At 49.9% G+C, this 27694-nt stretch overlaps 1 long non-coding RNA gene across 1 annotated transcript; it reads left to right on the forward strand.

Moving 5' to 3' along the window:
• Positions 1-21691: 21691 nt before the first annotated feature.
• LOC141214193 (uncharacterized) lies at positions 21692-25128 on the forward strand. Its single transcript, XR_012283463.1, has 3 exons — positions 21692-21834; positions 22968-23093; positions 24734-25128. It is a non-coding gene; the product is annotated as an uncharacterized lncRNA (long non-coding RNA).
• Positions 25129-27694: the final 2566 nt, after the last annotated feature.

The following is a 27694-nucleotide window of genomic DNA, read 5'->3' on the forward strand; positions in this document are numbered from 1 at the left end:
TAGCCCGATGTTACTTGCGTCCGTGTGGAGGATAAAGGGCTGGCTGTAGTCTGGATATGCCAGGATTTCATCCCCCTGGAGGGCCATCTTCAGCTGGCAAAAGGACTCCTCTTCCAGCTTTTCCCACCTGAAGGGCGGCTTCTGGTTTTTGGCTTTTCGAGATTGACCTATCAGGAGGTCCTGCATAGGGGCTGCCATTTTGGTGAAACCGGGAATGAATCTTCGGTAGTAGCCTACCAACCCGAGGAACTGCCGCACTTCCTTTATGCTGGAGGGTCTTGGCCAGTCCTTAATCACGGTGATCTTATCAGGGTCAGGAGCCACTCCGTCAGCACTCACCACGTGTCCCAGGTATTGCACCTTTGGTTTCAGGAGGTGACACTTGGAGGGTTTCACCTTTAGGCTATGTGCCCACGTTGCGGACCTGAAGCATATTTTTTACGCTTCTCCCTGGCGGGAAAATCGCATGCGGATATTACATGCGGTTTTCCCGCCAGGTAGAAGCGTTTGTGAGGCGTCTTTGCATGCATTTCCGCATGCGGGTTATCAAGCACTTCTCCAAGCATCACTTGGAAAAGTGCTTGACAACTTGTTCAGAATGGTAAAAAATAAAAAAATAAACTTTATACTCACCTTCCGATGCATTCTCTGCCCCGTCCGGAGTCTTGAGCGGCTCACGCTGTTGTGTGCAGGACCTGCGGTGACGTCATTGAGTCATGTGGTGGGTCACATGACTCAATGACGTGGCAGGTCCTTCAGACAACAGCGCGACGGAGGGAAAACATCAGAAGATAAGTATAAACTTTATTTTATTCTTTTTTTTACAGGTTCTTTGGTACCCAGGTCTGGAGGAGAGTCTCCTCTCCTCCAGACTTGGGTACCATCCGCACATTGATTCCGCAGCGCTTCCGCAAAATTAATGAACATGCTGCGGATTTTTGACTGCAGCATATACGCTGCGGAAAAATCCGCAGCATGGGCATTGACATTGCGGAATGCCATTGGGGACCATGGGGTGCGGATCTACATGCGTTTTTCAAGCGTTTACGCTGCGGAAATTCCGCAGCATATACGCTTGCAAAACGCTACGTGGGCACACAGCCTTAGGCCGTAGTTTGCCAGAGCTTCGAACACTTCTGCCAGGTGTTTCAGGTGGTCCTCGTAGGTCTTGGAATAGACGATGACATCGTCCAGGTATAACAGGACCGTCTCGAAGTTCCGGTGTCCCAGACAGCATTCCATCAACCGTTGGAAGGTTCCTGGTGCGTTGCAGAGCCCGAACGGCATGCAGTTAAATTCGCTGAGACCCATCGGGGTGGTGAATGCGGTCTTCTCCCGGTCTGCCTCTGCTACAGGAACCTGCCAGTACCCGCTAGTGAGATCCAAAGTAGAGAAGAAGTTAGCAGATTTTAATGCAGCTAAGGACTCTTCTATCCTTGGTAACGGGTACGCATCTTTGTGTGTGATACGGTTGACCTTCCTGTAGTCTACACACATTCTCATAGTGTTTTCCTTCTTTTTCACTAAGACTAGTGGAGCTGCCCAGGGGCTACAGCTGTCCCTGATTACCCCAGCCTCCTTCATGTCTCTAAGCATCCCCTTGGCGTGTTGGTAGTGTGCAGGGGGTACGGGTCGGTATCTCTCCTTTATGGGAGGATGGTCTCCCGTGGGGATGTGGTGTTCTACCCCCTTTACTCGCCCGAAGTCTAACGGGTGTTTACTAAACACTCTCTCGTACTCTTGAACCACCCGATAGACTCCTCGTTTCTGGTGTGAGGGAGTGGAGTCAGTACCCAGATGTAGTTGCTGACACCAGTCCCCCACTGGTTTCTTAGAGCCGTTACCTTCCTCTGGTTGAGATGGAGGCAAGGGTTCCACGGCCTGTACAGAATTCTGGTTTATGGTGAACAATTTAGCTAGTGACGCGCCCCCTGGGACATATTCCTTTTTGAGGGGAATACCCGGCACCGGATCAGATGGGGGGTTGTAGTCTCCGAGCGGCTGTGACCCGGCCCGTGCCCAGGGCGTCAAGCTCAGTGTTATGTGGCAGTCCTACAGATGTTATTAAGAGTTCTTTTTGTGTCGACTACGCCACCCGTTGTGATGCGGTCACTGTGGCTGCCGCTGCAGCAGGGTCCGCTGAGGCTGATGGTGGGTGCGCAGCTTGGTGGGATAACCCCCAACGGGAGGGGTATAGCCTCAGGGGGGACAGGTGCAGAGGATGGGGGTTGTGGTGGTGCAGTGCAGACGGCAATGAAGACAGAGTCGGGTTGTGCAGTTAAGGGTGTTTACTTACTGCAGATGTTGTACTGGTCACTCCAGCTTCGAGTGACCACCCGAGCCGTGCTGCGTCCACCAGGTCCTGGATCCAGCCAACCCCCAAACAAGTCCGGAGCGTGGCCCTGAGCTCTCCTTCTGTCCCGTTCTCTGGCCGTCCCCACCAGTGATCCACCTAGGTCCAGCTCCCTCGGGCCTTCTGTTGGGACACCCTTGGCCTTGGGTTCCCTGACCCTTCATGTGGTGTGCCTTCGGGGTGGATGTGATGGGTGACCGTGACAAACGCTGCCCACGGTCTCCGGTCTCTGGCTGGGGTGTGTTTTGCCCCCCACCAGCTTGGGTTCCGGTACCCTGTGCCGACTCTTCACCCGGGGATTTAATTTGGGTTCTTGGAGTCCTTTTCTGCTGTTTCCCCCTCTGGGTCTCTCTCTCTCTTCTCCTCTCTCACTCTGGGTCTCTCTCTTCTCCTCTTCCTCTGCTTGCTGACTTGTTCTCTGCATCTGACTTGTTCTCTGCATCTGACCCTGATCTTAGTTGGTGCCCACCTTATATACACCCTCTATGTGTGAGCTCAGGTGACCAGCACCCAATGAGCTCCTATCACTACCCAGACTGCACCCCCTATCTGCCCCTACACTACATGGGATGTACCACCCCCCTCCCACTCCAGCCAGGAACAGACTCGGTCGTACCTGCACATTTCTAAGTGGGAGTACCGTCGGTCTGCTCCTCGGAAATGGGATGTGTGTAGTGCATGCAGCCTACCGAGCTCAGATCCACACTCCATCCTTACCCGGGAGTGGAATATCACACCTCTGGGTTGAGGTGCAATACCCCTGTAGCAGCCGAATCCTCAGGGTGCTACATTCCCCCCTGGTAAATCACAGCACGTCCTCGGGCTGTAAGACATAAACAACACCAAAACATACATTTTTTTTTTTTTCATAAACATATAAAACATATAAAACATTATATATATATAAAACATTCTCGTCGCCTCTGGCTCCTCCTCCGGTCACTGTGCAACGTGTGACCGGGTAAAGTGCGACAGTCTCTCTGGAAAACTGGTTTTCCTATAAAACCGGTAGGGGGCGCTTTAGGAAGCGCAACTATATACAGGGGAAGTTGGCCGCTCTCAGTCCTCGGCCAGGTAAAGGGAAGGGAATGGCTGCTCACAGTCCTCAGCCTGGTATGGATACGGAATAACGGGTACACAGTTCACTCATGCTGGTCCCAACGGGGACTATTTATATGTAGCAACAGTTTCTTTGGTACCCGGTCGGGTAACTATTTACATCTACTGCTCTGCCGCACTCAACGGCGTCTTCCTCCTGCTCTTTGCTTGTAGCTGGTTGTAACTTCAGACCCGTCCGGGTCCTCTTGCTCCTCCTCCTCGCACCGCAACTCCTCCTCCGTCAGGCGGTGTACGTGGAGGGCGTAAGGTCCTTTGGCACACTTGTGCCGGGTAAAGGTGACCTCGTCTCCGATGTAGAGGTCACGACCTCTGTGCCCCTCCGGCAGATGGGACTCCACGTCTCTGCGCGTGACAAAGACGTCGCCGGGGGTGTTGTTGTCTCGGATGAAGCCCCACCCATGCTGCTGGTTGAACTTGATCACTGTCCCGATGGTGCGGGGACAATGCGCTGCACGGGGGTCCCTCCTGGTCCGGCTCTTCTGCTCGGCACTCCGTACTTGGGCCTGCTGTTCCCGGACCCGCCTCTCTCTCCGCTCCCTCGCAAACTCTTCGAGCTGCTGTCGGCAACACTCAGCACGCTCCGCTGCAGCTGCCCTGGTTTCCTGAGTGAACCCCATTAGGTCTTCTCCGGTGGGGTCCCACTCAAATTGGGCCTCTTCAAGCGGGGGCGAGATCCGTGCCATGGGCGTCGGAGCCGGAATCAGGGGCTCACACAAGGGCCCTAGTCTCTGCTGCCGTTCCAGCTCATGGAATTCTTCGGGCCAGATGAAGGGCCGCCCGTCCGGCCATGTGAGCTGGCTAAACAAGTCCTCCCCCAGGTGTGGCACCCTTGGTTTTACGGGCGCGGGCGCGGTGGTGGTGGCGCCCGGGTTGCCCAGGCCTTGCGGCCAGGCCTGGGGCACCTGGAAGGTGAAGGGCACCGTTAGGACGGCGGCGCCCTGGGCTACCTGGCCTTGCGGCCAGGCCGGAGGCTCCGCGGAGGTAGGGGGCGCTGTTGGTGATGCGGCGCCCGGGGGTACTAGGCCTTGCGACCAGGCTGGTGGTATTTCCTGCTTTGTCACGCTCCGGGTCGAGGCGCGTGACGTCACAGGGGTCGCTGCGGCGGCTTCCGGTCGGGGCCTAGTCCATAGCGGTGACATGGCGGCTACGGGCACAGCAGGGGGACTTTCGGGCTCTGCGACGGGGAGCGGGGGCAGGTGGGCGGTTTCCCGGCTTGGGGTATAGGCGTCCCCTTTACCTGCCTCCATGCGTTCGGCTCCCTTCTCGGCGCCGTCTCCGGCCTTTGGTCCTCCCGCGCCATCCTCAGAGGCGGTCTGTTTCCTCTTCCAGGGTAGCGTGCTCCGTTGACTGGTCTCAGCTTGCTGGGCCATCTCCCGGCTCCATTCCGCCAATGTCTCTCGCTGCACCCGGGCCATCCTCCGTGCGAGGCCCTCCAGGGCAGTCTGTGCACACTCCCGGTCTCGGGGGAGCTGTGCAAGGACCTCCACTAAGCCTAGTGGGGTCGTGGTTTCTAGCAGGCTCCTGACCAACGGGTCGGTGCTGCTCTGCTCTTCTTCCAGCAGGCTCCTGGCCAGCGGGCCGGTGCTGCTCTGCTCTCCTTCCTCGGTCTCTAGCAGACTCCTGGCCAGCGGGCCGGTGCTGTTCTGCTTTCTCTCCATCTCCGGGCAAGCTCCTCCGCCACTCCTCTCCAGGCTTCTTGCCTCCGGGTGCGCTCGCTCCAGACTCCTCGTTAGACCTCTTGTCTCCGGGTGCGCTCGCTCCAGACTGCTCCAGGCGGCACCCATCTTCGTTCTTTTCTTTCGTCTCCTCCCACCTCGAGGGCGGTCCCGGGGCAACTCGGTGACTGTCAGCTCCAGGGGTAGTTCTTTCACGCTGACAGACACCTCCAGCATCACAGTCTCTGTTGGTGGGGGCGGTTTCCACTTTTGGCGCCATTTTCTGTCCTGGCCCACGATGGGAGGTGGCCTCTTGCCCTCCTTTGGCACGCCCATAATGGCGTCCGCTGCTCTTCCAAGGCGGGAAATCTGCGGATTTGGCGGGAAGCGTCGCCCAGTGGCGGGAAACTCTGCAGATGGCGGGAACAAGCTGGAAATGGCGGACAATCGGCGGGAAACGACCTGTGATGGGGTCCGATGGCGTGGACCCTCCGGAACCGGCGGGAGACTTCTTTCTGAGGTAAACTTGCACTTTTCTTCAGGCACGCAGTACCCGGTTGTTGTGGGCACGTAATCCTGCCGACTACGCCAAAGTTGACGCGCCCCCTGGGCCATATTCTTTAGGGGGAATATCCGGAGCCGGATCAGATGGGAGTTGTAGTCTTCCGAGTGGCTGTGACCCGGTCCGTGCCCAGGGTGTCAAACTCAGTTGTATGTGGCAGTCCTACAGATGTTATTAAGAGTTCTTTTTGTGTCGACTACGCCACCCGTTGTGATGCGGTCACTGTGGCCGCCGCTGCAGCAGGGTCCGCTGAGGCTGATGGTGGGTGCGCAGCTTGGTGGGATAACCCCCAACGGGAGGGGTATAGCCTCAGGGGGGACAGGTGCAGAGGATGGGGGTTGTGGTGGTGCAGTGCAGACGGCAATGAAGACAGAGTCGGGTTGTGCAGTTAAGGGTGTTTACTTACTGCAGATGTTGTACTGGTCACTCCAGCTTCGAGTGACCACCCGAGCCGTGCTGCGTCCACCAGGTCCTGGATCCAGCCAACCCCCAAACAAGTCCGGAGCGTGGCCCTGAGCTCTCCTTCTGTCCCGTTCTCTGGCCGTCCCCACCAGTGATCCACCTAGGTCCAGCTCCCTCGGGCCTTCTGTTGGGACACCCTTGGCCTTGGGTTCCCTGACCCTTCATGTGGTGTGCCTTCGGGGTGGATGTGATGGGTGACCGTGACAAACGCTGCCCACGGTCTCCGGTCTCTGGCTGGGGTGTGTTTTGCCCCCCACCAGCTTGGGTTCCGGTACCCTGTGCCGACTCTTCACCCGGGGATTTAATTTGGGTTCTTGGAGTCCTTTTCTGCTGTTTCCCCCTCTGGGTCTCTCTCTCTCTTCTCTCTCACTCTGGGTCTCTCTCTTCTCCTCTTCCTCTGCTTGCTGACTTGTTCTCTGCATCTGACTTGTTCTCTGCATCTGACCCTGATCTTAGTTGGTGCCCACCTTATATACACCCTCTATGTGTGAGCTCAGGTGACCAGCACCCAATGAGCTCCTATCACTACCCAGACTGCACCCCCTATCTGCCCCTACACTACATGGGATGTACCACCCCCCTCCCACTCCAGCCAGGAACAGACTCGGTCGTACCTGCACATTTCTAAGTGGGAGTACCGTCGGTCTGCTCCTCGGAAATGGGATGTGTGTAGTGCATGCAGCCTACCGAGCTCAGATCCACACTCCATCCTTACCCGGGAGTGGAATATCACACCTCTGGGTTGAGGTGCAATACCCCTGTAGCAGCCGAATCCTCAGGGTGCTACACTAGCGTGGCATACCGGGGCAGGTGTACTTCTCTCTCACCGATATTTATGATGCGAACGGGCACCCTCCCATGGCGTACATCGACCACCCCCCGTGCTGTCAAAATGGTGGGCCTACTGTCTGAGTAGACGGGTTCTACCATTGCTTGGTAGTCTCTACCTCTTAGACTAATAGCTGCCCGGCACCAAATCATCATCTCACTTTTTGGGGGCATGGCAATAGGGAACGGGTCACACATTCTCACGCTACCTATCTCACCACCAGATAGTTCCACCTGTTGCCGCTTCATCAGTGCCCGGATCTCTTTTTGGAGCACACGCTGCTGGCCGGAACTGGCGTTCTTGGCAACCTGCTGTAAAATGAGAATCACCTCTGCAAGACAATTTTCAATTACATTGGTTCCCAGGGTGATTCTAGGGTGACTCTCATGACGGTCTATGTCCACTATAATCAGTCCTTGTGCCGCCAGTTCGACTTTACCGATTTTAATGGTCACCTCCTTGAATCCCACCTGCGGCACGGGCTGACCATTGCTGGCGATGATACTCAGGTCGTCGTCTGGGTAGCGGGTTATGTCCGAATCATTCCAGTACTGCTTGAAGAGCACGTACGGGATGGTGGTGACCTGTGACCCAGTGTCTAGTAGGGCACTCATAGGAATGCCATCCAGTACCACAGGCAAGATTGGACGTCCCCCTACGTATTTATCACGCCAGTTTGATGGGCCTGATGGTCTTATGCCTGGGGGTTGGCCCTCTACCCCAGGTTGTGCCCGTTTAAATGACAGTACCTTGCCACATGTCCGGGTTGATTGCAGCGGCGGCAAATAGGTCGTCCGTCCTCGTTGTATCGATCGCTGGGTCTTCCTCTGGCCGGTGGGGTCCTCCTTGGTCGGCGCCACGGGATGTCCTCCGGTCCGGATGCCAGCTCGATCTTCCCTGCAGTAGAAACCTGTAAAGACTGCACAGTTCGGGTTAGCGCGGCAACGCTTTTAGTTAGCTCTTGGACCTGATGGTGCAGGTCTGTAGCCGGGTCACTGTTTAAAGCCTGCGCATCAGCTCCCACAGGCCCTGCAGACAAGGGCGCCGTCTCCTGGTGATAAGTGATAGCAGGGCGCCTGTGGGTCACAGCGCCACCTGGTGCCGGTTCTCGGAGCACCCGGATGGCTCTGTCCTTGAACTGTGCAAAGTCCAGGTCAGGGTCCTGTAAGGCCATTGCCCGCAACTGGGTTCGGTGGGCATTGCACAGTAGACCCTCAATGAATTGTTCAGTCAACAGCTTATCTTCATTTCCCACGCTGTCAGGGTCTGCCTGCGTAATGGCTCTCAGGGCCTCTTGTAGGTTTAGAGCATAGTCTCTTATACTCTCATGTGCCCGTTGTTTGCACCCATAAAATCTTAGTTTTATTTCGGCTGAGGTGCGGGTGTCAAATGTGTCTTTCAGCCGGGTTAGTATGTCTCTGACAGTCCTCTTCCTCCCAGGTGGCCAGGACTTTACCTCCCTTTGGGCTGCCCCGATTAATTGGGCCACCAGGATGCTCACTTTTTGCGCCTCCGTGAGGGGATACACCTGGAAGAGGCTATCCAGCCTTTCTCTGAAGTCATTTAGGGTATGTGACTCCCCTGAGTACTGGGGTAGCCAGGCTGCCCCCGGGATATAGGGCATGGTGAAAGGCATGACCGCAGCAGCGGTGGCGCTGGCGGCGGCTGTGGCGGTGAAGCTCTCCTCCGTATCCGACATTCTCCTCCCCCCTAGTGGACCGTGGCCTACCTTGCGATGATCCTCTTCCGTAGGCCGCGGCTCCGTAGTGGATCGTCAGGGTTGAGGACCTTCCGTCGCGCTCCTGTGACGTCGGCGTCTGCTGGACTCCTTCCAGGACCTTACGCAACGTCCGGACGTGAGGCGGGGCTTCAGTTCTCGCGGGCTTTCGGAGTCCACGCCCCTCTTCTTCCCGCGCGGCGCCCTCAAGATGGCGTCCAATGGCGGGAAAACTCCACGGATGGCGGGAAGAAGGCAGAAGATGGCGTCGGATGGCGGGAATCGGCTCCAGATGGCGGGAAACGACTCCGGACGGCGGGAAACTTCACCACAGGTAAGTATAAAAGTCTCTTTTTTCAGGCACGCAGTACCCGGTGGTTGCGGGCACGTAATCCTGCCGACTACGCCAAAGTTGACTCACCCCCTGGGCCAGTGCTGTAGTGCGGCGCGCTGCGCGTGTGGGATACCTGGAGCCGGATCCGATGGGGGAAGTAGTCTTCGTGTGGCGGTGACCCGGTCCGCGCCCAGGGTGGTCAAACTAAGTGGCGGTTATTGGTATGATGGTATTAGTGTCCGACTACGCCACCCGTTGAATGCGGTTATGAAACCGCCGCTGCAGGGCAGACCGCTGAGGCCGGTGGTATAGGTGTGCAGCAATGTTGATATAACCCCCAACGGGAGAGGTATGGCCTCAGGGCAGCGGATGTGGATGATGTTGGGAGTGATGGTGTGGATGTCCCAGCACTAACGGTGCGACAAGGAAGCACGGAAACGCGAGGGTACAGTTCAGGGTCTTTACTGATGGTACAAGGCAAATTCCCCCGGGAGTACTGGCTAGTAGTTGGGGCCTGGTTAGTCTGCGAGTAAGCCGGAGTTCCCCTGGCCAGGTGGAGTTGTAGGCCTTCCCGTTAGTCTGTACCCTTCCTGGCTACCCTGCTTTCGGCGGTTACAAGTAGCCCACGTCCCTGGGTATACCGTGTGGTGCTCACCCATATGGCTGGTGACCTGGGGCCTCCTGTTAGCCTCCGCTCCGGGATGGCGGTGCTGGTCCCTTCGTTGTGACTGAGCCTCCGGGCTTTTATGGCCAGAGGACCTGGAATCCCCTGCCGGATGGATTCTGCTGCTGGGTATATCCTAGTCCCCACAGCCTCGGACTCCTGTGTCCGGTTTTTGTACCTTCTCCCAGGGCGAGCTCTGCACAGCTCCAGCCCCTGGCGCTTCTCCTTGGCTCCTACAGAGCTCCTGATGTCTATCTGTCACTGTTTCTGCGTGTCCAGACCAGACTCCGTCTCTGTCTGGAACTCCTCTCTCTAACCCTGCCTCAGCCCCAGTTTATATAGGGGAAGTTCTTCCCCTCCCAGGACTGGGCAGGAGGTGTGGCATGCTTAGGATTCCTGCCCAGGAGACCTCCCACCTGCTCACAGACGTAATACTGCTATTACTGTGGAAACCAGACCCCTGGGGTGCCACAGCAACACCCGGGAAGCCGCGGCAGACAGCGCTGGAGGCGGAAGAGGAGGTGAGTATACCGATCACCTCCCCTTAGCCACCGCAATGCTGCGATCGACTTTGATCGCAGCATTGTGGGGGTTAATGTGCCGGCAGCGGTGCGGGACCGCTCCCTGCACATAGTACCGGGTGTCAGCTGTGACAACCAGCTGACACCCGGCGGCCATCTCGCCCGCACAGCCTGTGTGCGTGCGTGATCGCGATGACGTACTAGTACGGGTCAGGCTCTTAAGTCTCAGGGCACAGTCACAGTCCTTCCAGGACCTTACGCAACGTCCGGACGTGAGGCGGGGCTTCAGTTCTCGCGGGCTTTCGGAGTCCACGCCCCTCTTCTTCCCGCGCGGCGCCCTCAAGATGGCGTCCAATGGCGGGAAAACTCCACGGATGGCGGGAAGAAGGCAGAAGATGGCGTCGGATGGCGGGAATCGGCTCCAGATGGCGGGAAACGACTCCGGATGGCGGGAAACTTCACCACAGGTAAGTATAAAAGTCTCTTTTTTCAGGCACGCAGTACCCGGTGGTTGCGGGCACGTAATCCTGCCGACTATGCCAAAGTTGACTCACCCCCTGGGCCAGTGCTGTAGTGCGGTGCGCGTGCGCGTGGGGGATATCCGGAGCCGGATCCGATGGGGGTAGTAGTCTTCGTGTGGCGGTGACCCGGTCCGCGCCCAGGGTGGTCAAACTAAGTGGCGGTTATTGGTATGATGGTATTAGTGTCCGACTACGCCACCCGTTGAATGCGGTTATGAAACCGCCGCTGCAGGGCAGACCGCTGAGGCCGGTGGTATAGGTGTGCAGCAATGTTGATATAACCCCCAACGGGAGAGGTATGGCCTCAGGGCAGCGGATGTGGATGATGTTGGGAGTGATGGTGTGGATGTCCCAGCACTAACGGTGCGACAAGGAAGCACGGAAACGCGAGGGTACAGTTCAGGGTCTTTACTGATGGTACAAGGCAAATTCCCCCGGGAGTACTGGCTAGTAGTTGGGGCCTGGTTAGTCTGCGAGTAAGCCGGAGTTCCCCTGGCCAGGTGGAGTTGTAGGCCTTCCCGTTAGTCTGTACCCTTCCTGGCTACCCTGCTTTCGGCGGTTACAAGTAGCCCACGTCCCTGGGTATACCGTGTGGTGCTCACCCATATGGCTGGTGACCTGGGGCCTCCTGTTAGCCTCCGCTCCGGGATGGCGGTGCTGGTCCCTTCGTTGTGACTGAGCCTCCGGGCTTTTATGGCCAGAGGACCTGGAATCCCCTGCCGGATGGATTCTGCTGCTGGGTATATCCTAGTCCCCAAAGCCTCGGACTCCTGTGTCCGGTTTTTGTACCTTCTCCCAGGGCGAGCTCTGCACAGCTCCAGCCCCTGGCGCTTCTCCTTGGCTCCTACAGAGCTCCTGATGTCTATCTGTCCCTGTTTCTGCGTGTCCAGACCAGACTCCGTCTCTGTCTGGAACTCCTCTCTCTAACCCTGCCTCAGCCCCAGTTTATAAATGGGAAGTTCCAAGGCACAGACACGTATTAGTAGGTCATGGGCTTTAAAGGGGTTAAAACCCTGCACTAAGGATTAGTGTTGTTCTATGTTGGAACCTGCTAGGAGCAGAGCAGGAAAGCTCAGCAGGATTGAGTGTGGCTGAACCACCGCCTGGGAAGGCTCTGCACCTGTCAGGCTCTGAGCGGTCCGGCGCAGCACCGTTGTTTAAGGACTCATGTTAACCCGGCTGCGAACCAGAGGACTTTTCTGTTTACCCGTGAGTATCTGAATAAAGCTGTTTATGTTGGACTTGCTTGGGTCACTGCCTCAGTTACTGCACGGTGTGAACACCGCCGCCTTACACTATATACCACTATTTACCTGCATCAATACTATGTGTCTAATTCACCGCCACTTTACTTATTATAGAGTTGAATACTGATCATTAAATTATACCCATATGTGATACGCTTTCCATAAAATTTCTATTGTGTGACGCTCTCCATGTATTTTAACGGAATTTTGTTTAATTCTCAATATTAATACTTTAATAAAATGTAATTTGTAGTTATCTTTTGAGTGGTGGCCATTTATTCTTTATAGTTTTAAATAGCTTAATGGGAACCTGTGACATAAAAAAACGGTATTAACCTGCAGATCTGGGGTTAATCTGCAAGTTAATAGCGTTCTGAACCTGCCCGGATCCGGCACTTAGAACCCTGCTGCCAGGAGGAAATGAACTTTATTCCTTCCAGTTGTGTTTGGGTTTTAGTCACAGGGGTGAAAACTGCTCCTAATGCAGAGCCTGCTGTCAGTCAGTGCCGGGGGTGTGATTACAGTCGCTGGTCTCTATACACAGAACTGTGGCTGAACCTGCACCAGCGCCACCTCCGTGACTGAGACCCAAATGGTAGCGGGAGGAATAAAGCAGGGTTATAAGTGTCGGTGTTGGGCATGTTAAAAATGCTATTAACCTGCAGATTAACCCCAGGTTAGTAGTGTTTTTTCATGCGACAGATTCCTTTTAAAGGGAATCGGTTAGTAGGATCCACCCTCCTAAGCCACCTATATGGGCATGCAGGTTTAAGGAAGCTGAATAAAATAATACCTTGATATCTGCGATCTGATGTCTTATTCCAGAGAAATCCACATTTTTCTGACCTTTTCCAGGCTATAGGGAGGATGTTGCCAGGAAGATAACTCTGCCTCAAGAGCTTATTTTAAATAAAAGGGGGAGTTACCAGTGTGAGACAAGTATCTGACACAGAACAGGAGAAATTAACTTTGTCTTCTTACAAACACATTTTTTGCAGCTCTCTGAGCTCTGCTGTATTATAACAACATTGCAAGAGAGGAACCTGCAGATGTGTGAGGTATAATTGTGGCGCCCCTGAGGGTTCAGTCGCCACAGGGGTACTGCACCTCAGAACGAGGTGTGGTATCTCCTCTCCCAGGTAAGGATGGAGTACTACACAGGACCCCAACCACACACTCAACACTACACCACTCCAGTTCTGAAGGGGGCCTAAAGCACCATAGTGCTGCCCCGGGCCTGAATGGAGGAGTTGGGGGGAACCAAAGTAAGGGGGAACCACGTAGTGAGCAAGGGTGGAGGAAGCATTTACCTAAGCACTTTATTTGAATTCTATATAACTGGAGGCCATTTTAATAACAAGGTCTTTGGTCGTGGGTCTTTGGGACGGCAAGTCAGCACAAGGCTGCAGCCGGCTGAGGGTCCACAGTCCCCGGTCTCAGGCCTCGAGACGGGAGGTCGGGGCAGAGTTATAACCGGCTCTGTCCCTGGTCAGGGTCCAAGCAAGAAGGCCCAGGAGGGGAGCAGAGGAGATAGGCTCCACAGGCGAAAGGATCTCAGGGGGTGTGGATGGAGCGGAGTCGCCACCTGCATACCTTATTCTGGCCCAGCCTGAGAGACCCTGCCGCAAGAGGGGGTACCGGTCCCCAATTATCTGACTTTGCACTTCACTTTTCTGTCGGAAAAGTCCGGAGGCTTATGTGGATCCCAGGGGGATACGGACGGAGCGGAGTCGCCACCTGTATGCCCTAATCTGAGTCTATCCAGAGATACCCGGCCTTACGCCACGTTCTCACCACAAGTCACCAAAAAGGGCACCCAGTCAGTCTGGGAACTACACGTTACCCACAAGGGACATCGCAGTACCTGTTCGGGACTCATTGGGGGACACAAGGCGGGAGAAGTTGAACAAGAGAGGAACACACTAGAGCGGGGGTCCTGTCAAGTGCTCCTGAACTATCTGGGGAGTGCTGAACCCCACCCTGGCGGCCGCAGCTCATCGTGTGACAGCATAGAGAAGATCTGAGCTGAGTAAACACCAAAGTGAGTAAAGACTTGGATGACTTCAACTACCGCCTCTGTCTGGTCATTCCTCCGCGGCTCTGCACCCGCCAACGTTCTACTCTACACCCTCTCTACACTGCCCTAGGCCCCGCTCCACCTGTGGTGAGTCGTACCAACTAAGTTGCCTAAACACCGGCCTCAGAGGACTGCTGCATCGCTGGTGATCCTCACCAGACACTACATGTGGCGTCACGAACATCCCATATAACTTCCCCCCTTTCTTTTAAGAGTGACCCCAGGGTACGGGCCCGGGAGCCGGCCACCGCGACATCCCCCAAGATCAGGCAACAACTAGGCCCGGGCGCTGAGTCGTCCCCAATCCCCCTGGGCGCGTCATAATCACACAGAGTTCTGCAGTGAGATCAGAGAGCGGCCTTTACACATCACACTGGTAACTCTCCCTTCATGGAAAATAAGCTCTGGAGGCAGATTCTCATGCAGATCAGTGTCCATCCCATAACCTGGAAAGCTCACTTACATAAAAAAACATCGATTTCTCTGGAAGAAGACATTGGATCCCAGATATCAACGTATCATTTTATTCAGCTTCCTATGACCTACATGCACATATAGATGGCTTAGGGGGGACGATCCTACTGACAGATTCCCTTTAATACCCACTTAATTTTTGTATTTAGGATTTAACTCTTTTGTAGGTGTTTATAACTTTTTTTTCTATCAGCACAGTGTGAACAGTGTATAGTATATGTAAATGTCTTCTCATGCTCTCTTATTTTTCATTCTAATAGAGGACAGCAGTGTCCGGCCAACCTGCTCTAGAAGTGCAATCTCACATAACATCAGAAAGAGATTATTATTCCATCATGTGCTCGGGCAGGGGAGCTTTGGAAAAGTTGTGCTGGCGGAGGACACTTCTAACCATCAGAAGTATGCTGTTAAGATCATCAGCAAGAGATCCCTGCTGGCTTCTGGCAATGAGGAATATGTGATGGTGGAGCGCCGAGTTTTACAGCTGGCATCTGGGAGCCCCTTCCTTGTCCGCGCAGACTTTGCATTCCAGACCAAGGTACAGTAGTGACTTATTGCTCCTTATTAAATGTCCCCCTATGTAACACAAACTTTCCCATTGTATATAAAATAATCACAAATGTATTTTATATAACAAAGTGTTCTTTAAGGTTACCATCAATAAAAAAAAGCGTAATATTTGGGGAAGGACAACCCATACTTGCGAGGATCATGAGAAAATATCTAAAGATGTAGAGAAGCCCCTGATCTCTTCTTTGTAGTAACTGTGTACATGTCACAATGGTTTGGCAACTATGGCTTTTTGATTCATCAAAGCTTTAATGTCAAAATGATGGCATAAAAAGCTTTGAAAAGTCTCAAAATCTTTGTGCAACGCAAGGCTGCGCAAAAATGTTTCATCTTTTGGCATTTTCAAGCCATTTTCGCCAAACTCCAACAAGGTTGGTGGAGCTGGTGCATGATAGGACGTGGTGACGTCAAATTCTTGAAGAGCAGCTGCCACCTTTACGCCACAAATTTTACTCCAGTTACCTACAGGAGTAGCATTTGTGGCTAGGTGCGCACGAAGACAGACGCCACTAGGCGCCTGGCCTAATTCTTTAAGAGACGTGTCTCTTAACAAATCAGCACTCCATTCCACCTGCTCATCAAGAACGGTGTGAAAAATGCCAGTCCTGATGAATCAACGCAAAAGTCTTCTCTCTCTTTTATTTCTTCTATAGATGCTTGCGCTACTTGGGCTGGAATACATGAGCTGCGGGGACTTCTTCGACTTTCTAGAGATGAAGGGGCGGCTTGACATCCCCAGCGCAAGGTATAGTTTTACGTTTTATCTTAGGTAAAGTAAATTGCAAATAATAGCCTACATTTCTCAAAGCTCCATCATGAGGATACAATACTTCTAATGTTTTCCTATAATACTAATGTCTTTTTTTTTCCATAACGATACAACACATTCTTATTTTTAATCCTTTCCTAACCACCCACTGTCTTTTGATGGTTGGTCGTGCAGGTCCTAAGTCAGCAGTGACCTTCTCTGCAGTTGTTGCTTTAGCGCCCATGTTTCTGAAAGCCAGGAGGTACCGGTCAAGTCTCTGGCTGTTCACATCAAGCAGGGACCTTAAAGAGATAACAGTCTACTGACTCATGGGAATTTCTAAAAATTCCCTGTCATATTCTGACATTCTTTCATCTTCTTTTCCGATAGATTCTATGCCGCTGAGCTCGTGTGTGGCATCCAGTTTCTCCATTCGAAGGGCATTATCCACAGAGATCTCAAGCCCGAGAACATCCTGGTGGCTGACACGGGCCATATTAAAATCACGGATTTCGGTCTCGCACTTGAGAACATGCTTGGAGACCGCACAGCCACCAAATATGTTGGAACTAGGGAATTTATGGCTCCTGAGGTGAGAAGAAGAGAATTCTCTTGCTGACTGATGTATTAATGATTTAATTTGTATCTGTATTGCTATTAATGGAGTCATCCAACTTGTAGAAAAATTATAGAAATGGCTGCCGAAATTGTAAAATAACAAAATCATCACACACCCTCTTCCTAATCGATCCAACGGTAACATTATTGCAGCGCTCCCAGACTTTGCGGCATGTGACCACTCCAGTCAGTCTGTTGTCCTGGCGGTTATACGCCAAATTACTGGTATCATGGCTTACATCACAGATCAGTGATGCTTTTTATATGGCACATGACCACTGCACCCACTGACTGGCTGCAGTGGTCAAATGCCACCTCCATTTAAATGAAGACTGGGAGCACTGCAGTGGGAGAAGTGAGTAGTGATGATTTTGTTATTTTACAGTGTTGCTAGTTAATTTTACTAAATTTCTACAAGTTGGAAAACCCCTTTAAATATTCTCATGGAAAACCTAAGGGCTGGTTCAAAATATTTTGTTTGACTCTTTTTAATGTATGGGCCAGTAAAACCTATCAATTACGTTACATGGAAGCTTTGATGGATACCTGACAGTGGCATCCATCACCCATGGACCATAAAGGTATTCGCTTAACAGATACAAGTGCTTCTCACTAAATTAGAATATCATCAAAAAGTTAATTTATTTCAGTTCTTCAATACAAAAAGTGAAACTCATATATTATAGCGGGGCTCCTTTTGCATCAATTACTGCATCAATGCGGCAATGTGGCATGGAGGCGATCAGCCTGTGGCACTGCTGAGGTGTTATGGAAGCCCAGGTGGCTTTGATAGCAGCCTTCAGCTCGTCTGCATTGTTGGGTCTGGTGTCTCATCTTCCTCTTGACAATACCCCATAGATTCTCTATAATAGATTCTCTATGGGGTTAAGGTCAGGCAAGTTTGCTGCCAATCAAGCACAGTGATACTGTTGTGTGTAAACCAGGTATTGGTACTTTTGGCAGTGTGGACAGGGGCCAAGTCCTGCTGGAGAATGACATTTCCATCTCCAAAAAGCTTGTCGGCAGAGGGAAGCATGAAGTGCTCTAAAATGTCCTGGTAGACGGCTGCACTGACTTTGGTCTTGATAAAACACAGTGGACCTACACCAGCAGATGACATGGCTCCCCAAACCATCACCGATTGTGGAAACTTCACACGAGACCTCAAGCAGCTTGGATTGTGGCCTCTCCACTCTTCCTCCAGACTCTGGGACCTTGATTTCCAAATTAAATGCAACATTTACTTTCATCTGAAAACAACACCTTGGACCACTGAGCAACAGTCCAGGTCTTCTTCTCCTTGGCCCAGGTAAGACGCTTCTGGTGTTGTCTATTAGTCATGAGTGGCTTGACACAAGGAATGTGACACTTGTAGCCATGTCCTGGATACGTCTGTGTGTGGTGGCTCTTGTAACAATGACTCCAGCAGCAGTCCACTCCTTGTGAATCTCCCCCAAATTTTCTAATGGTCTTTTCTTAACAATCCTTTCAAAGCTGCGGTTATCCTGGTTGCTTGTGCACCTTTTTCTACCACATTTTTTCCTTCTACTCAACTTTCCATTAATATGCTTGGATACAGCACTCTGTGAATAGCCAGCTTCGTTAGCAATGACCTTTTGTGGCTTACCCTCATTATGGAGTGTGTCAATGACTGCCTTCTGGACATCAGTCAAGTCAGCAGTCTTCCCCATGATTGTGGAGCCTACTGAAACAGACTAAGGGACCTTTTTAAACGCTTAGGAAGCCTTTGCAGGTGTTTTTTGTTAAGTATTCTTTACCGAGATAATGACTTTTGTGTTTTCATTGACTGTAAGCCATAATCATCAACATTAACAAAAATAAACACTTGAAATAGATCACTCTGTTTGTAATGACTCTATATAATATATGAGTTTCACTTTTTGTATTGAAGAACTGAAATAAATTAACTTTTTGATGATATTCTAATTTAGAGCAAAGCACTTGTATATCAGTATAACCTATTGAAAAGTTCAGGATGTATCCCTGTAACAAATGCGTGTGATTGATGGCAAACAGTGGTATCCATAACTCACAGACCTACATGTTAAAAAAGTGTAAATGTAAAATATATGTTTATACTGTATTAAATGATGGAATAGTGTGTTCTACTAGCTATCCCATACTTTTTTTTCAGAATAGTAACATATACTGGACAAATAGACGGCAAAAAGACGCTCAAACGAACAAACATATGCATTTCAGTGTAGAAACGACTTGCCGTTCATATGTCGTCTTTTGAGAGGCTTTTAATCACTTCAGGCTTCCAAAGACGCAAAGTGGTTAAAAAAAGTGACCTTACCATTCTTAAAGCGTTTTCCAGCAAACGTCCAAGTATCTTTTTGAGCGTTGTGCTATTGTTTTTGCTAACACTAACGGTTTCTTCATTATTGAACATAGTTTTTTTTACAAAAAAGGAATGGAAAACAGCAGTAAAAAAATACCACAAAAATGCTGGAGAAATGCTAAAAAAATGCCAATGGTTAAAAATGTTGAAAAAGCACTCATGAAAATATTATTATTATTTATTTATATAGCGCCATTGATACTGTACATAAGGATGTACATGGTGCTGTACATAAGGAGGGGTTACATACCAAATACAGATATCACTTACAGTAAACAAACTAACAATGGTAGACTGGTACAGAGGGATGAGGACCCTGCCCTTGCGGGCTTACATTCTACAGGAATGGGGAAGGAGACAGTAGGTTGAGTTGTTGCGGTGGCTCCAGTGTTGTTGAGGTGGCAGCAGGCAAGGTCATGGCAGGCTGTAGGCTTGTTTGAAGAGATGGGTTTTCAGGTTCGGTCTGAAGGATCCAAGTGTGGAGGATAATCAGATGTGTTGAAGCACAGAATTCCATAGGATGGGGGATATTCGGGAGAAATCTTGGAGGCCATTGGGCGAGGAGCGAATAAGTGTGGAGGAGAGAAGGAGTTCTTGGGAGGACCGGAGATTACCGGGGTGAGGAAGTAGTGTGGGAGTGGGAGACGCTAAATGTACGGTTAGAAAGGTATGAGGACATCCAGGATGGGGCAAGATTTTTGACGCCAAAGGAAGAGAGGATCTGTAGTAGGAGTCAGTGGTCAACTGTGTCGAAAGCAGAGGACAGGTCAAGAAGAAGGAGTACAGAGAATTGTCTGTTAGCTTTGGCTGTAATTGGTGATTTTGGTAAGGGCAGTTTCAGTGGAATGATGGGGGCGGAAGCCGGATTGTCGGTTGTCGAAGAGAGAGTTAGATGAGAAGTAAGAGGAAAGTTCAGTGTGAACGTGTTGCTCAAGGAGTTTGGAGGCAAATGGGAGCAGCAATATGGTAGCTGGACAAGGCGGTTGGCTCGAGGGATGGCTTTTTGAGGATGGGCGTGATTGTGGCATGTTTGAAGGCAGTAGGGAAGGTGCCAGAAGTTAGCGATAGGTTGAAGAGATGAGTTAGGGATGGGATGAATGGTGGGGTGAGGTTGGGGAGGAGGTGGGATGGGATGGGGTCGAGTGCACAAGTGGTGAGGTGTGATTTGGAGAGGAGACGAGTAAGGTCTCCTTCCGTGATGTTGTGAAGGTAGGTTATGGGGTAAGGGCAATGGTCTGGAAAACAAAGGGGTTGTGGTGGTTGGGCAGTATAGACTTGCCTTGTTTGGTCAATCTTGTTTTTGAAGTGTGTGGCAAACTCCTCAACAGAGATGACGGAGGTCGGAGGGGGCAGTGGGGGGTGGAGGAGAGATTTAAAAGTGTTGAATAGCTGTTTGGGGTTGTAGGATAAGCAATATATGAGGGTTGTGAAGTATGCATGTTTAGCAGAGGTGAGAGCTGATTTGAATGCAAGTGTTGCTTGTTTGAATGTAGTCATCTTGATAATGTGTTTTCTGCAACCCTGGACGCTTGTCGAAGCTGTTTAGTGAGGTTGTTGTGCCAGTGTTGCCTATTGACTCGTCGTGCTCTGCCATGCATAAGAGGGGCGACCGAGTCAATAGCTGATGCAAGAGTGGTATTGTAGAAAGCAGTGGCGCTGTCTGTGTCATGGAGTGAAGATATGGATGTCAGTGGTAGAATAGTGTCAGAGAGTGTATGAGTGTCTAGATGTGCAAGGTCTCTGCGGGGGTGTGCTAGTTGCTGGACATGGGTGACTGGTGAGGAGGACAGGGATGACAACATGAGTAGATGGTGGTCAGATAGGGGTAGTGGGGAGGTTGTAAGGTTATATAGGGAGCAGAGTTGGGTGAAGATGAGGTCTAGTGTGTGTCCGTCTGTGTGGGTGGCTGAGGAGGACCACTGAGTAATTCCAAAGGATGAAGTAAGCCACAGGAGTTTGGATGCTGCTGGCTGGTGAGTGTCAGTGGGGATGTTGAAATCGCCCATGATGATTGTGTGAATGTCAGCAGAGATAAAGTAAAGAAGCCAGATGGAGAATTGGTCAATAAAGGCAGTGACCGGGCCTGGAGGTCGGTATATGACAGCCACTTGGAGGTTGAAGGGAGAGTAAATGCGGACAGAGTGGACTTCAAAAGAAGGTAGAATAAGAGAGGGTAGAGGTGGGATAGGGCTAAAGGTGCAGTTGGTAGAAAGGAGGAGACCCACTCCTCCACCATGTCTGTTACCAGGGCGAGGAGTGTGGGTGAAGTGGAGGCCACCGTAACACAGCGCAGCAGGGGAGGCAGTGTCAGAGGGTGTCAACCATGTCTCTGTGATGCCCAGGAAGGAGAGATTGCGAGAGGTAAAGAGGCCATGGACAAAATGGAGCTTGTTGCAGACAGAGCAGGCATTCCAGAGTGCTCCAGAGAGAGGGAGCAGGGGGATGGGCGTCAGGGGCACGGAAATGACGAAGAAGGGTAAAAAAAAAAAGATGCTTCAGGATAAAAATAACTCATACTTTTCCTGAAGCGTCTTCCTCTTGAAAAACTCGGTGTACTTGCCCCTCCTTCCCAAAAAATACATCATGTGCATTACCTTAGAGTACACTAAACTTTGCCGACAGCCTAAAATGCAAGGTTAAAAAATAATGCACAAAACTACAGTGAAGTAGTCGGCAGTCGGCACATCTCTTCCAGGAAACTTAAAAGCCTCTTTTAGCAAACATCAATGACGCTTCTTACTTCAACTGACTCTGTGTCATTTTACCACAGAAGTACACAAACGTGATACAAAGCCTGATACATTCATGTGCTGACATGTCACCTATGTAGTAACTGTTCTCTCCTCTGTGACAGATGCTGGCTAGGGAGGAGTATGGCGCCGGAGTGGACTGGTACGCGCTTGGCCTCATCATAAATGAGATGGTTACCGGTGAGTGCACTTACCATCCTGCACTATTTGATACATCTTCCTCCGGCGCTGAAGACATCATTAGAGAGGTGAGAACAATACGGATATTGGATTTACTACTTAGTAATGTACTGCCATGGTAAATGTACTGAAGCCGCACAGAATAGGCCAATGTACTCTTAATTTTTCCCTTTCTAACCAGCAATGAATCCATTTGAGGATCTACATGAGTACTTGTTTTGCTGGGTAGAAGTGTTTAGTCACTGAGCATTGCTGTCATGGATCTACTGGCAGTCTACAGTCAGTTGGACCTAAGGGCTCTTTCACACGTCCTGATATTTCTGGTACCGGAGATATGCGTGTCCTTGTGCACCTGTGTGGCACACGTGTGACGCTCATGTGCCACCCGTGTGGCGCATCAGGAGCACACGCACCGGAATTTGGGAATCAGCGGTACAGTTAGCACTGTTTCCAAGCACCGGGAGCAGAACACTGCCCTCATCATTGTCCCTTGCCGACGCTGCGATCGGCACCAGCAGGAGATAATGATGAGAGTAGTAGCAGAGGAGCAGGGGAGAATGACTCCTGCAGCGAGCAGGCCCCGGAGCTGCGCTGAGCTCAGTGACTGACAGGACACCGCTCACTGAGCACAGCTCCTCTGCTGAGCGGTTGCGTGGATTACAGCGGGGGACACTTAGGACAGGTGAGTATAAGGATTTTTTAACTTTTATTCTTATTTTTACAGGTGGAGACACCGGGAGCAGAATTGTACTCTCATCACTATCCCCTGCTGGTGCTGATCGCTGCGCCGGCAGGGAACTATGATGAGGACAGCGTTCAGCACCCGGCGCTTGGGATTAGCTCTAACTGTACCGCTGATTCCCAAGCCCGGAACATGTCACACGGATGGCATCCATGTGCGGTACATGTTTACACAGACCCATTGACTTGAATGGGTCCGTGTGATCCGTGCTGCCGGCTGGCAAAAACTGGCATGTCTGTGTGGATCACACAGACACACGGTCCGTGGAAACACACTGACATGTGCGCGTGTGTCAGTGTCTCCGGTACGTGTGGAAACTGTCACCACACATACTGGATACACAGACGTGTGAAAGAGCCCTAGGGTCTAACGTTGCACTACAGAAGTCCTGTAGAATTGTTCTGTTATAAGATATTTTACCTGCACTGATTGACTATTAAGCATATTTTTCATTTCCAGCTCCTCCAGAGAGATCCCGCCAAGCGCTTAGGAGTCCACAGAAACATCAGAGATCATCCCTTTTTCCAGCATATTGACTGGGTCTCTGTGGAAGCCCTTCAGATGCCCCCACCACACATCCCTGTAGTAAGTAAATGGACAGAAATTGTATCCAGGTCAGGGTGAACTTTTTACTATGTAATCTGTGGACAGCATGAGGAAGAGGTTAAATCACAGATTTCAATGATATGTCACCTGTAATGCTGTGTGCTGTTGTCTACTTACACTGAAAGTTTTATCACCTGGTGATTATCATTGCCAGGACTACAACAGCACATGCTTGCTAGTCCGACTCCGCCTCCTCCTGTGTTAAGCAGCTCAATGTCAATGGACTGTTTACATGCACAGCCTAGTGTGGGCGGGGTTAGCTTTCTCAACTCTGCTACATTGCTAAATCTAAGAACTCTGTATCAGAACCACTGCACAAAGTAAACTAAGTGATACATTGTTGGATTCAGGGTCTCTTTATCTACATCATGCTGCTCTCAGATAAGGTAGCAAAAACCTGGTGACATATTGCCTTTAATAGATTTACTGTTACATATTATAGAAAATGATACAAGGGTAGCATAGATGTATTTATCTCTGTAAAACTATTCAAGCACCAGATTTTTGTAAAGGCCATGCACCTTGTCATTAATTTGGTGCATTTTACTCCAATACACATTAAACTATTGTTGGCCAAACCCACCGATAACGATAGATTCTACCAACAGTCTAATCTGTATAGGAACCCCCGGACAATTGATTTTTGCGGGAGTTAAGTATCTGACATGTCCAATTCAGGGTTGCCAATCCTTTTGTTCTCATTGAGATAAACCACCTATAGGCATGTCTGGCAGCAGCTCTCACATAGGGAACACCGGAGAGCTCGGTTGAGCGAGGGCCGACATAGTAGTTGGCCAAATATCTGGTGGCGACTTATCTCAGTAAGAACAAAAGGATTGGCAGTCTGAAATTGTACAGCCATCTAATGTTTAAGAAGAGTAAGACTAGTGAATGCAACGCCCAATATATTCTTCTTTAACCATTGTACATAAGAGAAAGTGCTCATGGATAAGGTCGAATTACAGCTCGAATTTGTACAAAACTGTAATAGGTCTCCCAGAAAAGTCTATATATGAGCATGAGCAGTCTTCTCAATCCTCATATACCTCGAGGAGGCATATAGAGGCTTCTGCTGTCCGAATTAGTAGGAATCTGAAAGAAAAAAAATGATGCCAAGTGCCATCGGATTGTGAATTTAATGCCCCTCCATAATTGATTGTGCACAGGGTCTGTACAGAGCACCCGGGTTTGATGCATCTAGCTTCAGCTCTTATGTTCATACACCAACAATCTTTGACGTCATCCTGCATACATTAATGTGTGCTAGCATGAGCTTTGTATGACGGCACACTGGATTAGTGGGTGAGCAGCCTAAAAGGCGGTAATTTGCCAGCCACCAAACGAACCCGGCATAAATGTTTCCCATGAAGATCACCAATCTCACATGACAGAAATATTACAGTATATTACCGATGGAACCTCCCATGATTAGGTAATAAACCAAATATAGTCAATTGCTGTATTGATTCTCATGCTAATTGCAGTACATTGACCAGAAAACCAATATGTAAGATTACTTGGGAATAAAATATACACAAATGAAGAGCAAAGATTGTGACTTTATTTAATGTGATAAGTCATCATCCTTAAATACTAATCTTCTGTTGTGTTTCATCCAGACATCTGAACCTCATCACCGCCGCAAAAGGTTCCATCTAGGCAAGTTGGAGGCAGCAGAGGCCACAATGTCATCGATCCCCCCAGACAAACAGGCTGCATTCAGAGGGTTTTCATTTGTCAGCTAGAAAACCCTTGAAGACTCACGTGTCATCAGAGATAGTGCCCTCTTGAGTCCCTGGAAGAAGAACAGAAGGAAATGAAGATCATCAGAATATAGGAAGATTGAAGTATGGATCCCAGGATGGGCACTGGCTACAGGGAGTACGACGTGGAGTAAGAAGATTTCTCCAATATCCATCAGGCACTTAACCTTGGGAGGAGCGAAGATGCAACCAGCAAGATGGAGGAGCCAAGAGATGCTTGGTAAGTAGAAGTGCAATAACACCTGCACTTCCCCTCAGTCATAGGCATTTATAACCGGTGACTGCATTTCCTCTCGCCCATCATAGCAGCAGATTATGGTGCTGTCCTGAGCTGAGAGGAAATAAAAGGTGCGAGACAGGCCGGCTATTAAGGGGTGGAAGGAGGCCGGACTTTTTTTTTTTTAATGCCTATGACAATTTTTAAATATACCGGTAATTTACATTCCTCATATTCGTGACAGCAATGACACGGGCTGTGAGGAATAAGGTGTGAGATGGCCGGCTATTAAGGGGTGGAAGGAGGCCGGATTTTTTTTTTTTTTAAATCATAGCATTTAAAGCTATATTGCTTTGCTATGTAAAATAATTATATTTACCGGTGACTACCGATGACTATAGTTATACTTTTCCCCCTCCTCCATAACAACTCATTGAGCTGTTCTGGGTGACGGGGAAATAAGGTGTGAGATGGCTGGCTATTAAGGGGTGGAAGGAGGCCAGTTTTTTTTTTTTTTTTAAATCATAGCATTTAAAGCTATATTGCTTTGCTATGTAAAATAATTATATTTACCGGTGACTACCGATGACTATAGTTATACTTTTCCCCCTCTTCCATAACAACTCATTGAGCTGTCCTGGGTGACGGGGAAATAAGGTGTGAGATGGCTGGCTATTAAGGGGTGGAAGGAGGCCAGTTTTTTTTTTTTTTAAATCATAGCATTTAAAGCTATATTGCTTTGCTATGTAAAATAATTATATTTACCGGTGACTACCGGTGACTATAATTACCCTTTTCTCCCTCCTCCATAACAACTCATTGAGCTGTCCTGGGTGACGGGGAAATAAGGTGTGAGATGGCCGGCTATTAAGGGGTGGAAGGAGGCCAGTTTTTTTTTTTTAAATCACAGCATTTAAAGCTATATTGCTTTGCTATGTAAAATAATTATATTTACCGGTGACTACCGATGACTATAGTTATACTTTTCCCCCTCCTCCATAACAACTCATTGAGCTGTCCTGGGTGACGGGGAAATAAGGTGTGAGATGGCTGGCTATTAAGGGGTGGAAGAAGGCCAGTTTTTTTTTTTTTTTAAATCACAGCATTTAAAGCTATATTGCTTTGCTATGTAAAATAATTATATTTACCGGTGACTACCGATGACTATAGTTATACTTTTCCCCCTCCTCCATAACAACTCATTGAGCTGTCCTGGGTGACGGGGAAATAAGGTGTGAGATGGCCGGCTATTAAGGGGTGGAAGGAGGCCAGTTTTTTTTTTTTAAATCACAGCATTTAAAGCTATATTGCTTTGCTATGTAAAATAATTATATTTACCGGTGACTACCGATGACTATAGTTATACTTTTCCCCCTCCTCCATAACAACTCATTGAGCTGTCCTGGGTGACGGGGAAATAAGGTGTGAGATGGCTGGCTATTAAGGGGTGGAAGAAGGCCAGTTTTTTTTTTTTTTTAAATCACAGCATTTAAAGCTATATTGCTTTGCTATGTAAAATAATTATATTTACCGGTGACTACCGATGACTATAGTTATACTTTTCCCCCTCCTCCATAACAACTCATTGAGCTGTTCTGGGTGACAGGGAAATAAGGTGTGAGATGGCTGGCTATTAAGGGGTGGAAGGAGGCCAGTTTTTTTTTTAAATCATAGCATTTAAAGCTATATTGCTTTGCTATGTAAAATAATTATATTTACCGGTGACTACCGATGACTATAGTTATACTTTTCCCCCTCCATAACAACTCATTGAGCTGTCCTGGGTGACGGGGAAATAAGGTGTGAGATGGCCGGCTATTAAGGGGTGGAAGGAGGCCAGTTTTTTTTTTTTTAAATCACAGCATTTAAAGCTATATTGCTTTGCTATGTAAAATAATTATATTTACCGGTGACTACCGATGACTATAGTTATAATTTTCCCCCTCCTCCATAACAACTCATTGAGCTGTTCTGGGTGACGGGAAAATAAGGTGTGAGATGGCTGGCTATTAAGGGGTGGAAGGAGGCCAGTTTTTTTTTTTTTTTTTTAAATCATAGCATTTAAAGCTATATTGCTTTGCTATGTAAAATAATTATATTTACCGGTGACTATAATTACCCTTTTCCCCCTCCTCCATAACTCATTGAGCTGTCCTGGGTGACGGGGAAATAAGGTGTGAGATGGCCGGCTATTAAGGGGTGGAAGGAGGCCGGATTTTTTTTTCTATTGCTATTGCATGTCCATGTACATGTCTTTGGAATTCCTCATATTCAAGAAAGTAATGACATGAGCTATAAGGAATATAGTGTGAGGCAGACACCGCCCTAGATCATAGGTGTATAATACCACTAATACCACCATACTGGATAACACACACACCCCGCCCCCCGACTTTGGGAAGAATGAAGATGGATGCTGAAAGATGAAGGAGCCCGCAGATTAGTGATGGGTCGTTCACAAACGACCTGAAACAAACTGACGGCTTCCTGCTGTGAACGATGGGGGTCAGCGCCCCAGTGAGGGCCACTATATTCTCTGAATGGCTCTAACTGGGTGTTAAATTCCAGTGTTCAGGGGATGTAACTCCCACCCAGACCAA

Source organism: Phyllobates terribilis, unplaced genomic scaffold, assembly GCF_046119375.1.
Source record: "Phyllobates terribilis strain yellow unplaced genomic scaffold, ASM4611937v1 Scaffold_217__1_contigs__length_3308461, whole genome shotgun sequence".
Taxonomy (NCBI): Eukaryota; Metazoa; Chordata; class Amphibia; order Anura; family Dendrobatidae; genus Phyllobates; species Phyllobates terribilis.